We start from the raw sequence: 12,492 nt of genomic DNA, 5'->3' as shown, positions 1-12,492 counted from the left end.
ATGAGAATTTAGTCTTGGAAGGTAGAGATTGTAGCATGCAGAAGGAAAAGCAGATTGAAAGTAAATGATAAGAAATTTGCTTGGAGGAACCCATGTTGTGGCGCAACAGGTTGAGCAGCTGCCTGCAATGCCAGCATTCCATGTGAGTGCTAGTTCAAGTCCTGGCTACTCCACTTCAGATCGAGCTCGCTACTGGGGTGCCTAGAAAGGCAATGAAGGATGGCCCAAGTTGTGGTTCTGTGTCACCCACACAGGAAACCCAGATAAAGTTCCAGGCTCTTGGCTTTCACCTGGCCCTGTCCAAGCCACGGACATTTGGAGAGTAAACAAGCAAATGGAAGATTCATTCTCTCTCTCTCTCTCTCTCTCTGACTCTGCATTTCAAATAAATATTTTTTTTTGACAGGCAGAGTTAGACAGTGAGAGAGAGAGACAGAGAGAAAAGGAGAAAGGTCTTCTTTCCATTGGTTCATCCCCCAAATGGCAGCTACGGCCGGCACATTGCGCCGATCGGAAGCCAGGAGCCAGGTGCTTCCTGCTGGTCTCCCATGTGGGTGCAGGGCCCAAGCACTTGGGCCATCCTCCACTGCCTTCCCGGGCCACAGCAGAGAGCTGGACTGGAAGAGGAGCAACCAGGACAGAACCAGCACCCCAACCAGGACTAGAACCCAGGGTGCAGGCACCGCAGGTGGAGGATTAGCCTAGTGAGCCATGGTGCCAGCCCAAATAAATAATTTTTTAACAAAAAGTTTCTTGGAATTAATTATTCTTGATGTAGCCATGAGTGAATACCCAGGGTAGGAAAGTCATGTATTTTGCTAGATAATGTGTATTACATTATCTCCTAAATAAACTCTAAGAATTCAAATATGAGCAGTTTGTTTTGCAGTTTATTCTGGCAAACAGCAATAGGTTAGAGGATGGTTAGATTAGACAGGAAGGAATCCTACAAAATGCAATTTGTCACACCTATTACCACTTTAAGCAGGAGAATCAAAGATCAGCATCACTTGTAACTCTAGAACACAATGACAGTATTTAGACTAGACACTGCGGTTGTATCTACAAAATCTCTAACATTATTGTTTGAAAAATGGATTTTGGAACCATTAATTCTCTCAGCTCTCTTGCTTGCCTTGTGAATAGTACAGACATTCTCCTATAACCAGAAAAAAAAAAAGCCCACAGAGAAGATAAGCCATTCGTTCTGTAAGATCTCTTTGGCATATACACGTATACTCCCAAAAGATTGTGATAAAATTGAATTAAAAGTTTATTTTTGTGCAAAAATGTTGAAATCCACTCCTAGTTATTTCATAATTTGAATTTTTCATGAACTTTTAAAAAATTCCTTACAGGCATGCATTTCAATATTTTTGTACCAAAATAAATGTATTTTTAATTCAATTTTCCATAAATCTTTTGAAATACCCTAATAGACAATGAATGCCAAGAGCATATTAATGAGACATTGAAGGCATCTGCTACACTAGGCATATGAATCTATAATTCAGGAAAAGGTTTACCTTGGAAAAATAGATTTGGAAATCTTTAGTATAGGCTTGGCTAAATTTATTCCTCCAAAACCAAAAATTTACCAGGTTGGATGAATAACATCTCCAGGTGTTAAATAATAAAAGAGAAAAAAAGATATGAGACATTTACTCAAATGGCTTGGGGACCAAGGCAAAGTCCCTTAAAGGATGAAAAATTGTCATTTGTCGATAGGATCTAAAGAGGATATGAAATCTATTTTGGAGGTAGAAAGCATGCAAAAAGATGACAGAGAATGGAAATTGCTAATATCTAGAGGAAAAAGGGAGATTTCCCCAAAGAATTTGAGAGTGTCCAAGGACTCTAGTTGTACCTCAATGACAGAGTATACACTGCTGGGAGTAGGCACTGGATTCACCTTTCACTGCTGTAAGACAGACCTATAGAGGAGTCAGCATCATCTTGCTGTAGAAGGGGAGTGCGCATTTGTCACAGCAGTTGTGATGCTGCTTGGGACGCCCACATGCCTTCTCGAAGTACATGTTTTCAAGCCCTGGCTCTGCTCCCAATTCCATCTTCCTGCTTATGCACATCCTGGAAGTCAGTGGATGATGACTTAAGTACTTGGGTCCCTGCCACCCTTGTGGGAGAGCCAAATTGAGTTCTGGGCTCCTTAGCTGTTGCAGGCATTTGCAGAGTGAGCTAAGAGATGGACTATATCCCTTTCAAATAAAATAAATACATATGTACATATTTCAATCATTCTAGTTGTAATCCTCATAGTAGAAGAATTTTGTCAAAAGAGTTGAAGTACAAGAACAAGAATAAATTCATAATATAATCAATCCCAAAATGTAAGATGGTATCCTGTGGAGAATATATTTGAGAGGAAAGATCATACTTTCTATGAAACACCCATCAAGTGAGGAATTTATAGGCCCTATGAGATATTATAGATTCTCCTTACCACATATTTCTTGGAATTTGTAGACTTTTGTATTCCTCCAAATTGGTCTCTTTCTACACTACTACTCAATGTTCATTGGTATGGTTCATTTTTTAGTTTTCTGAGTAGGAACTTGATCCAAAACATAAGAGCTAAAAACATATTTGAGCCAGCTTCAAATATAATCCTAGGTCTCAGATTCCATAGCTATTTTAGATGACAATGTCCCATTTCACTTTTATTTACCTACAACTGGACATGGAAAGCCAATGGTGTATAAAAAAAGCTGTTCTTGCCTTTCATTATGGAACTCTCCAAGAAATTCCTGTTACTACTCCACATGTATAAATAACTTACACCATGTGCGGACATTGTCTAAACATAAAAGTAAGTTCTTGGTGATTTCAGGTACTGTGTCAGCCCCAACTGTGTGCAAACAGGGTATCAAAAAAGTCAAACATTATCAGGGTAGTGGTGGTTATACAGTTGGGAAGGAAATCTGTATTTGCTCCATTTAAGTCTTAAAAGTCTTAAGCTTCCATCTTTGCAACTTTTACTCCTTTCATCCACTTCTTTTAGAAAAAAAAGTCTTTCTAAGCTTGGTGTCAATTGGAAAGTATTTGTATATCCTGGCTGTTAACATGGAAAGTGTGAATTTACAGAAACTCTAATAAGTGGAGAGATGGTGGGAAGTTTAGTAGCAAATGATGGTGGGGCAGTAGATGAGAGTGGGGTGCCTAAGGGACAGAGCCAAGAAAATGAGACTCACAGACTGAGAGTCAATTATGCTCAGATTTCACAGTCTCCCCACCTATGTGCCAAAGGCAATGTGCTAGATGTTGGGTGAAAATGATTTAGTCTTAGCCAGGAAAAGAGAGCCTAGTGGTGAGTTGCTGTGTTTTGTAATGAGGTTAGTAAGCTTTTGGCCTTCATTTAGCCTTGCTGGCAATATCAGATAACACCTAAGCCTAAACAAGGTTCTAAGATTAAATAAACTTTTATTGATTTCTCATAATATGGTTAGGAGAATATAGGTAGGAAAAAAGTAACTAAAAATATAAACTTCCTTCCCCTATTCTCACTCTCCAAAAATACTACCATTAAACTGTGTAAAGTGGAATTGGGGGAAAATTAAGTAAACATTCTAATCTCCTCCTTAGATTGAAGTTTGGAGACAAAATTCATAAACAATTACCTAGTGAACAGTGTTTAATTCTTTTTCTTCATTGTCCTGTTTTTTTAGAGAAACTATTAGATCTTATTTAAGAGTTGGAAAGGAGAAGCAGTTAATTAGAGCTACAGGGAACTGCTTGTGGTCTAAGCCAACTGGCTCACGTTGACCTGTTTGTGACTGGAAAATCAGTTTGGCTCCTTCGTGTTTTGGGTAGTTTTATGGACTTTATTTTGGTGTTTTTATTCAGCATGATTTCATAAGCGCCAGAAAGTCAGTATTGCTAGAAAAGGCATGTCCTATTTAGTGCTTCCCCCTTTACAAAAGCAAGCTCTCCTTTCTCCTGTTGACCACCATGCATGAAGACTGTCTTCATTTCCATTGTTATCCCACACTAGCTCCTGAGCCACCTGCTAGCCAATTCTGTGAGCTCACCTGTGGATTCTCACACAGTGATTCTGTCACTTGTTGCCAAGTCTGGAATCATAAGAGCTGCTTTGGGCAGGTAGTTCAATGGGGTCACTTATTTTCTAAAAATCAAAGTCCACAATGAAATATGATGAGAAGGTAAGAAACAATATCCTAGAGTCCCAAAATACATACCAGCACCATTAAGCAACACTTATCTATCAAGCCCCTTTTGAACAATTACAGGATGGAACAAAGGCAGGAGCGATAGGAGGAAGCAAGCTGAGAACAAATATTGGCAGTTTCACTTAAATACACAGAATGATCTAAAGCAACAGCAGCAGCCAGTGCAGTAAATGACAGCATTTCTTAAACCAAACTTCTCTTTTGTTCTTACTATTTTCATACTAAATAATAGTATACTTATTCTCACCATGTTCTAGCTGCAATACTAAACAACCATAATATACTGTACATGCAAAATATTGATTCTAAGAAATATTTTGGCATGTCTGGTAGCAGGAATCTAAAATAATGAGAATCTTTAAAGCTTATTGTAGAACTGCATCCTTGAAATAACAACTAAAAGTTATATGTAAAAGTAATCCATCAATGGATGACTGAAGACTTTCCTGAAATCCATATTTTGTATTTTAGTTAAAAGAATCCATGTATGGTCTCAGGAGATGACCTATATTATCATTTCTAAATTGTAGCCTCAATTAACTTTGTGATAAAAAATACAAACAGCAGAGAGTTGGTCAGCAGGGAGGTTAGTAGTACAAGAGACTATTATGAAGTCTTGTTCTACGTATCTCCAGCTCTCTCTAGAAAAGACAACCTGGGTAAAGCACCCAATTATCCATTGCTTTATAAAGTCCAGCCTACATATTGCGTGGGTCAATTGTACCCATCCTTAAGAGCTTCCGGATAACTCACCTTTTAAAGTTTTTTATTCATGTTGAGTGTCGGAGTTACAGAGAAAGAAGGAGAAACAGAGATCTTCCATCCATGTGTTCACTCCTCAGATGGCTGCAACCATGGAGGCTGGGCCAGGGGAAAGCTAGGGGCTTCATCCAGGTCTCCTACCTGAGGGACAGTGGCCCAAACACTTGTGTCATCTTCTGCTGCTCTTCCCATTATCAGGGAGCTGGACTAAAAGAGAAACAGCCATAAACAAACTGGCACTTAACATGGAATGCCAGCATTGCAGGTGGCAGGTTTACCCACATGCCACAATGTGGCCCCAGTACTCACTTTTTACATCTCATGATTAACAAGCACCTGATTCCACTATCTTTTCAGGAAGGCAAGGGTGGGAATGAAGTAGTCACCAGGGTTTCACTGTGGATAGGATTGTTGGAAATGCTGAAAACAAGAGAAAACCATAAGTCACACACTCAAGGTCAAGTAGAGGAGGGAGGGTCATAATCCAAAGAACAGATTCTAAAATAGACTGTAAAAAATAATAAAAGGACTAGAAATAGAGACTGTACCCATTATAGAGCCATGACAAGGATTCTGGTATAAGTAAATCTGGGAGAGAAATGAGCAAGTATAATCATGGACTTGGAAAAATGTTCTATTTGTGGCGGATGGTATCTGAAGCTGGCTTTCAAGTAGCTTTGTATCTGAATGTGTGAAAATTATGCAGGAACCTGTTCATGAAGCACCAAGAGGGCCTAACTTAAGGTGTTTCTATTGTATTCTAAAAGATGTAAGGGACACCTATAGGGTTTCAATTTCTTAAGTGGCATTATTACATTATAGAATGTCCTTAAACAGAAATTAAATGAACAAAACTAAGTTTTATATCTGAAAATGCACATTGAAATGTTTTAGGTGCTGATGCTGTGGCACAGCTGGTTAAGCCACCACCACTTTGACACTGCATCCCATATTGAAGTGCCTGGTTCAAGACCTGTCTACTTTGCTTCCAAACCATCTTCTTATTGATGTGCCTCTCGGGAGGCAGCAGGAGTTGGCTCTGTTACTTGAGTCCCTACAATCTATATGGGATTCCTGGATTTACTTCAGCCTAGTCTAGCCCTAAATGTTGCAAGAATCTGGGGAACAAACCAACAGATCTCTCTCTCTCTCTCTCTCCCTCCCTCCCTCCCTCTCTCTCTGTGTTTAATTCCGCCTTTCAAATAAATTAAAAATCTTCAAAAAATAAAGGAGTGGGAGAAATTTACAAGATGGCAGAATTGGGAAGGAGCTTACTACTCTAGTCTAGGGGAAGATAGTTTTAAAAAAATGGAGAGAGTACAATCTCAGAGAAGAGTTAAGGAGAGAAAGTCAAAGGAAACACCACTCGAATTAGAAGGACACTGTGGACATATGTGGAAGGTGTGTATGTGCACAATTCAGGATCCCAAAAGCCAAGAGCCTCAGCACAAGCTTTGGAGAGTGAGGTGAGACAAGACTACAGCAGCCCAAAACAATACTAATAAAGCACTCAGAAGAGCATGGTATGAATACAGCTTGGAGCCCTGTGAGGTACAGTGCACCTGCCAACCTAGAGGGAAAAAGGGGGCATGTTTCTCTCTCCTCTACCACCCAGCACTGGCATCATGTAACTAGTGGAGAGGGGGTGGGTGTCATTTTGTACATATATAACAGTTGCATCAGCTTGTCTGAGCACCCAGCAACCAGCTGAGAGGCAATGCCTGAGTGTGGCTGGGAGAATTGACAGGGGGGTTGGGTGCTCATGAGTGTGGGAGCCTTGTTTGCTAGGACTGTGAAAATACTGTGGCTGCACTGGAGGGTGCAGGGTGTGGCTGAGTCTTTGGGCAGTCACTGTGGGTAGCTCTACACACTTGGGGCTCCCTGATTCCCTGGTAAGGTCCATTGCCAAGTGATCTGTGCTCACACTGAGGACTGCATGGATCCTCTGTGTGGTTCTTGTGGCAGCGTGGATGAATACTGTACCCACTGGAGTTAGTGTCCAGGCATTGGTCTCTTTGCAGGAGAGGAGGTGAGCATGAGATTACTCCAATAGAGCTGAACAAACCTTCCCTCTGATTGAAAAAAAGAGAGAGAGAGAGAGAGATTTACCATGCTCAACTTGGGTGCACTTTGGACACCCCTCATCCTGGAGCACTGAATGGAGCTCCCTAACCACACCCAGCACATGCCTTTGAGTATTTGCTGAAAGAATGGGTACTCCACTAAGCCAAAGAGGCATAGCCCAAAGATAGCAGCCATCACAGGGAAAAGAAAAAAAAAAGTATCTCCACAAACACCTAAAAATAAACACAGCAATTCAAGGAATAAGAATAAGGAAGATAACATCAAAGCCCCAAAAAGAACACAACACTTCAATATTAGAAAGCTAACATGAAGAGATTGAAGAAATGTCAGAAACAGAATTCAAAAAATTGATCATAGCATTACTTAGAAGTAATTAGAAGCAAATACATGAACTAAATAAATCCATACAGAACACAAATGAAAGCTTCTTCTATTAAGTTGAGATTTTAAGGAGAAAACAAAACAAAATATTGAGAATGAATAATTCAATAGAACAAAAAAAAATGCAGTGAAAAGAATTAAGAACAGAATTGGTGAAGCAGAAGAATGAATATCTGAGTTAGAAGACAAATCTCTGGAAATTTTATAGCCAGACCGCCCCCCCCCCAAAAAAAAAGAAGAAGAAGGAATTAGACAGCTAAAAAGCAGTGTTAGGGGCCATTGCTGTGGCATAGCAGATGAAGCTGCTATATTCAGTGCCAGCATTATGTATGGGCACTGGTTTGAGTCCTGGTTGCTCTACTTCCAATCCAGCTCTTGGCTATGGCCTGAAAGCAGTAAAAGATGGCCCAAATCCTTAAGTCCCTGCACCTCAACAGCCTAACTCTGGCCGTTTAGGCCATTTGGGGAGTGAACCAGAGGATGGAAGACCTCTCTCTCTCTCTCTCCCTCTCACTCTCTCTCCCTCTCTCTCTCTTTCTCCACAGTAAAACATAAACATTCTAAGCTGTGCACCAGAGAAATGCCAGATTATTTTCAGAGGATCTCCACTTAGAATCACAGCTGACTTCTCATCTGAAACCCTATAGGCTAGGAAGAATGGCAAGAAATACTCCAAATTATAAGAGAAAGAAGCTGTCAATTTAGAATACTTCACCCTGCAAAGCTCTCTTTTATGAATGAAGGTGAAATAAACATCTTCCATAACAAACAGAAATTGAAGGAATTTGTCACCACTTATCCAGCCTTGTGAAAGAAGCTCAAGGATGTGCTACAAACAGAAACACAGAAACATGGTTATTACTATGAAAGAAAGTGAAGGTAGAAAATATTCCAGTAAAAGTACAAAGGAAATCTAAAGTAAACAATAGGAATATTTATGGAAAAATGGCAGGACCAAGTCATTACTTATCAATAGTCACCTCGAATATAAAAGGCCTCAACTATCCAGTTAAAAAATACAGACTGGCTGAATGCATTGCAAAACAAAATCCAACTATTTGTTTCCAACAAGAAACACATCTCACCAAAAAAGACATGCAGACTGAAAGTGAGAGGATGGGAAAAGATACTCCATGCTAGCAGAAATCAAAAAAGAGCTTGTGTAAAGATCCTAATATCAGACAACACAGACTTTAACACAACAACTGCTAAAAGAGACAAAAAAGAGGGCCAGTGCTGTGGCATAGTGGGTTAACACCCTGGCCTGAAGTGCCGGCATCCCATACGGGTGCCAGTTCGAGACCTGGCTGCTCCACTTCCAATACAGCTCTCTGCTATGGCCTGGAAAAGCAGTACAAGATGGCCCAACTTCTTGGGCCCCTGCACCTGCGTGGGAGACCCAGAAGAAGCTCCTGGCTCCTGGCTTTGGTTCAGTGCAGCTCTGGCCGTTGTGGCCAATTGGGGAGTGAACCAGCGGATGGAAGACTTCTCTCTCTCTCTCACTCTCCTTCTCCCTCTCCCTCGCCCTCTCCCTCTCCCTCTCCCTCTCCCTCTCCCTCACCTCTCTCTGTGTAATTCCAACTTTAAAATAAACAAATAAATCTTTAAAAAGAGAGAGAGAGACAAAGAAGGGCACTATCTAAAGTTAAGGGATCAATTCAACAGGAAGATTGACTATTATAAATGTATTATAAACCAGGCTATTTAAAAGAAGTGTTAATGGATCTAAAGGAAGACATAGATTCCAACATGCCCTACTTTCAGCAATGGACTGATCAACCAGACAGAAAATCAGCAAGGAAAAAACAGAGTTAATCAGCACTATAGACCACATGGACTGAATGGATATTTACTGAACTTTTCATCCCACAGCCACAGAATGCACATTCTTCTCACTAGTACATGAAACTTTCTCTAGGATAGGCCACATGCTAGGACATAATTTAAGTCTCAGCAAATTCAAAAAAATCAAAATTATACCATGCATCTTCTCTGACCACAATGGAATGAAGCTGTAAATCAACAATTCAAGAATCTCTAGGACATATACAAGCACATGAGGACTGAACAATATATTATGTTCCTGAATGAACAGTGGATCATAGAAGAAATAAAAAGAGAAATCAAAAAATTTCTGGAAGCTTATTAATATGACTTTCCATCATATCAAAACTGATGAGATACAGCAAAAGCAGTGTTTAGAAGGACGTTTTAGCAATTGGTGCCTACATTAAAAAATTGGAAAGGCACCAAATAAGTGAACTATCAATGCATCTCAATGACCTAAAAAAAAAACAAACAGCAAACCAAACCCAAAACTAGTAGCAGAAAAGAAATAATTAAAAATCAGAGAAGAAATAAACAAAATTTAAACCAAAAAAAAAAAAAACAATATAAAAGATTAGTGAAAGGCAGAGCTGGCTTTTCAAAAAAAAACAAACAAAATTGACACATCATTTTTCCAACTAACCTAAAAAAAGAGAGGGAGAAGACCCAAATCAATAAAATTAAAGATTAAAAATTATATGTAACAACAGATACCACAGAAATAAAAGGAATCATCAAGAACTACTAAAAAGAGCTTTATGCCAACAAATTGGGAAAGCTAGAAGAAATGGATACATTCCTGGACACACACAACCTCTTTAAAGTCAACCATGAGGCCGGCGCCGTGGCTCACTAGGCTAATCCTCCGCCTAGCGGCGCTGGCACACCAGGTTCTAGTCCCGGTCGGGGCGCCGGATTCTGTCCCGGTTGCCCCGCTTCCAGGCCAGCTCTCTGCTGTGGCCAGGGAGTGCAGTGGAGGATGGCCCAAGTGCTTGGGCCCTGCACCCCATGGGAGACCAGGAAAAGCACCTGGCTCCTGGCTCCTGCCATCGGATCAGCGCAGTGCGCCAGCCGCAGTGCGCCAGCCGCAGCGGCCATTGGAGGGTGAACCAACGGCAAAGGAAGACCTTTCTCTCTGTCTCTCTCTCTCACTGTCCACTCTGCCTGTCAAAAAATAAAATAAAATAAAATAAAAAATAAAAAAAAAATAAAGTCAACCATGAACACAGAAAAACCTAAATAGAGCAATAGCCAAGATCAAAATTCAATCAGTAATAAAGACCCTCTTTACAAAGAAAAGCCCAAGACTAGATGGATTCATTACTGAACTAACACCAATTCCTCTCAAGCTATTCAAAACAATTTAAAGGGATGGAATCCTCCAAAGCTCCTTCTATGAAACCAATATCACCTTATTTCCTAAACCTAAAAATATATCACAAAGAACCATAGACCAATTTCCCTGATGAACATGGACATAAAAATCCTCAACAAAATACTAGCCAATTGAATCCAACAACACATTAGAAAGATCATTCACCCAGACCAAGTGCAATTTATCTCTTGCATGCAGGGATGGTTGAACATTTGCAAATCAATGTGATACATCACATTAATTGAAGAACAAAACCATAAGATAGCTAAATATATGCAGAGAAAGCATTTAGTAAAATACAGCATTCTTTCATGATGAAAACTTAAAGCAAATTGGGTATAGAAGAAAGATTCCTCAACACAATCAAGGCAATTTAAGGAAAACTCACAGTCAGCATCCTATTGAATGGGTTAGTTTGAGGCATTCCCACTGAGATCCAGAACCAGACAAGGATGCCCACTCTCACCATTGCTGTTCAATACAGTCCTGTAAGTTTTAACCAGAGCTAAAGGGATACAAATTGCAAAGGAGGAAGTCAAACAATCCCTAGTTGCAGATGACATGATTCTATATATAGGGTATCCAAAAGATTCCACTAAGAGACTTTTGTAACTCATAGAAGAGTTTGAGAAAGTGGCAGGATATAAAATCAACACACAAAAATAAATAGCCTGGGGCCAGTGCTGTGACATAGCACTTAAAGCTACTGCCTGCAATGCCAGTATCCTTTATGGGCTCTGGTTCAATTCCAAGCTGCTGCACTTCCAATCCAACTCTCTGCTATGGCCTGGGAAAGCAATAGAATATGGCTCAAGTGCTTGGGTCCCTGTGCTTGTGTGGGAGAACTAGAAGAAACTCCTGGCTCCTGGCTTTGCATTGGCAGAGCTCCAGTTGTTTCAGCCATATGGGAAGTGAAGCAGCAAATAGAAGCTCGCTCTCTCTCTCTCTCTCTCTCTCTCTTTTTGCAAGGGTTTATTTACTTGAAAAGCAGAGTTACTATTTATTTATATATATTTTTTATTTATTTATTTATTATTTTATTTTATTTATTTTATTATTTATTTATATATATTTATTTGCAAGGCAGAGTGACGGAGAGGCAGGAAAAGATGAGATAAAGAGAAATTTTCATCAACTAGCTTATCTTCCAAATTCCCACAACATCCAGAGCTGGATCAGGTTGAAGCCAGGAAACTAGAGCTTCATCCAGGTCTCCCACACAGGTGGCAGGGTCCCAAGATCTTGACCCATAATCTGCTTCCTTCCAGGGGCATTATAAAGAAGCTGCATGTATATGGAGTGGCTGGAACTTAAACTGGTGCTCTGATAGGGGATACAGCCTTCCAAAATGGTAGCTTAATCCATTATATTACATCACTTGGCCCCCAAGCTTTATTTAGTGCTCAGGATCACTTTGGCTATTCTCGGCTTTTTGTGGTTCCAAAGGAATTTTTGGATTGCTTTTCCTAAGGTTTAAAATAAAGTCACTGGCATTTTGATACCAGTAGATTGTTGCAAGAAGCATGGATATTTTAATGATATTGATTATTTCAACCCATGAACAAGGAATATCTTTCCATCTGTGTGTGTGTCCTTGAGGATTTCTTTCATCAGTATTTTATACTTTCAGTTGCGGAAATATTTCATTATTCTGGTCTAGTTTATTTCTAAATACTTACTTTTGTAGTTACAATAAATGGGATTTTTTTCTTGACTTTCCTTCCTGTGATATCAATATTTGTTTGTATAAATGCTACTGTTTTTATCTTGGTTTTGGATCCATGACACTACTGAACTGGTTTATAAGTTCTAATAGCTTGTTAGGGGAAATTTTAGGTTTTTCCATGTATAAAATTA

At 39.8% G+C, this 12,492-nt stretch overlaps 1 long non-coding RNA gene across 1 annotated transcript in view; it reads right to left on the bottom strand.

Moving 5' to 3' along the window:
- The window catches only part of LOC127493762 (uncharacterized), an 86,646-nt gene that overhangs the window by 62,252 nt on the left and 11,902 nt on the right, over window positions 1-12,492 (bottom strand). The window contains exons 2-4 of the long non-coding RNA XR_007924315.2: window positions 5,277-5,387; window positions 4,959-5,174; window positions 4,047-4,141 (exon numbers count right to left, since the gene is read on the bottom strand). This is a non-coding gene — a long non-coding RNA (uncharacterized lncRNA). The remainder of the gene's footprint in view (window positions 1-4,046; window positions 4,142-4,958; window positions 5,175-5,276; window positions 5,388-12,492) is intronic.

Source organism: Oryctolagus cuniculus, chromosome 7 (assembly GCF_964237555.1).
Source record: "Oryctolagus cuniculus chromosome 7, mOryCun1.1, whole genome shotgun sequence".
NCBI classification, from domain to species: Eukaryota; Metazoa; Chordata; class Mammalia; order Lagomorpha; family Leporidae; genus Oryctolagus; species Oryctolagus cuniculus.
The sequence above is the reverse complement of the archived record's forward strand: the minus strand, read 5'-3'. Positions and strand labels throughout refer to the sequence as shown.